This window comes from Lactuca serriola, chromosome 7 (genome assembly GCF_051521515.1).
Source record: "Lactuca serriola cultivar US96UC23 chromosome 7, Lser_US96UC23_V15, whole genome shotgun sequence".
In the NCBI taxonomy this organism is placed as follows: Eukaryota; Viridiplantae; Streptophyta; class Magnoliopsida; order Asterales; family Asteraceae; genus Lactuca; species Lactuca serriola.
In genome coordinates, this window is record NC_136414.1 from 191,856,313 (window position 1) to 191,858,134 (window position 1,822).

The following is a 1,822-nucleotide window of genomic DNA, read 5'->3' on the forward strand; positions in this document are numbered from 1 at the left end:
TAACTTTGGTTTTTACTTTAATATAGTTGTTTATTTATTATATTGATTTAAACATTTTTATAAATTCGTTTTTATACATTTGTTTTTATAGAATAATTTACTATTTTTTATAACTTGAAATTATTTAAAAAAAAAAACACATCATTTTCTTCATATAAGTTTTACAGATTTTTTTAAAAAAAAATAATGTCATCAACGAGGTCAGTGAGCTAAATAGGGAACCTTTTGGTTTGTGGGGGTGAATCGTGAGTTACAGGCGAAAGGTATAATGTCATCAACAGGAAATCGAGGGTTGCTGGGTTAGAGCGTCTTTGTCTTTCAGGTACTGAGAACTGGGTTAGATCTTTCTCCTGATTATCTATGGCAACACATCGTGTTAGGAGGGTTGAGGCGGTCCTGCTCTATACAGTAGGCCAAGATACCCAGTGCGGGAAGACGGTAAGTCGTAGGCATGGAGAGTCAGGAGGAGCTGTAGGGTTGAGGCAGTAAGCCAAGATACCCGGTGTGGGCTGACTGTAAGTCGTAGGCATGAAAACCCAAGAGGAGCAATAGGGTTGAGGCAGTAGGCCAAGATACCCGGTGCATGTCGATTGTAAGTCGTAGGCATGGAGGCCGGGAGGAGCAGTGTGGTTGAGTCGGTAGGGCGACAAACCCTAAGGATTTCAATCTGGTGGATGATTGGATTCGACATATTGATATTCCAGCCTGAGGCTGATCGGTCCAGTCATAGGCGTTTGTGGTTATGAGTTAGCAGTTGACTGTTATTGTACATAGATTCGGGAGTTGAAGGAAGCATTATCTTGTCAGCACAATAAGGGTTCTTCTCCTAGTTTGCCTCCCATAATCCATGCTATATTTGAAAATTTCATCATTGAATGAGTTCCTTTGAAGGAATATATAATCTCTTCTCCAGCAGAGGATTATCGACAGCCGCATATGATCCATGATTGTGTTCTGGGAAGGACTCCTGGTTTTCAGGGTGTGATTTGCTTCAGGAAGAACAAAATTTGGGTTCCCGATATATCGGGTCGTTTCGGGTTTTGCCAAGGTTGGCAAGGCAGTGTATTGACTGGGTCTCCCGAAGGAGCTCAGTCAGATTCATAGCGCTTCCTATGTCTTGCGGTTGCGAAAGTGCGTGTCGGGCGAGGATGTCGTGGCATCATTGGGTGATCTTTAGGACGATGAGCGCCTGAACTGCGTCGAGAGGCCGGTGGCTTTCTTGGAACGAGAGGTAAAGTTTTTGCGTAGCAAGGAGGTACCTTGGGTAAAGGTACAAGTGGCAACATCGGAGGGGATCTGAGTGGGTTTGGGAGCCAGAGGCTGGAATGCAAGAGCATTGTCCGGATTTGTCCATTGCAACATGCTTCGACAACGAAGCCTAGTTCAAGTGGGGGAGAGTTGTACCATCCCGATTTCTGAGAATGAGATTTAGGGATTTCATGCAATTAATGAAGTCTACTCGACGAGTTGGAGGCCCCAACTCGTCGTGTAGATTTTTAGTCATCCCGCATGATTTATGAGGTCTACTCGACAAGTCAGAGGACCCCGACTCGACGAGTAGGAGCTGGAAGATGAAACCCTAATTTCAAGGGTTTTACACCCTATTTAAAGGGTCATTAGCCTCCCTCGGCCTCCCTTACTATCCCTCTTGATCTCAGAAAAACCCTAATCTCGCCTAGTCTCCATTATTGTGGGTAAAGAAGCATGGAAGGTGGATTTTATGAAGAAGGCTTGAAGTCTAAGGAGCTTTTGAGAAAAGAGAAGCTAATGGATCTGAATCTACTTCATCTTGGCATCATTTTGAAGGTAACAATTCGTTACA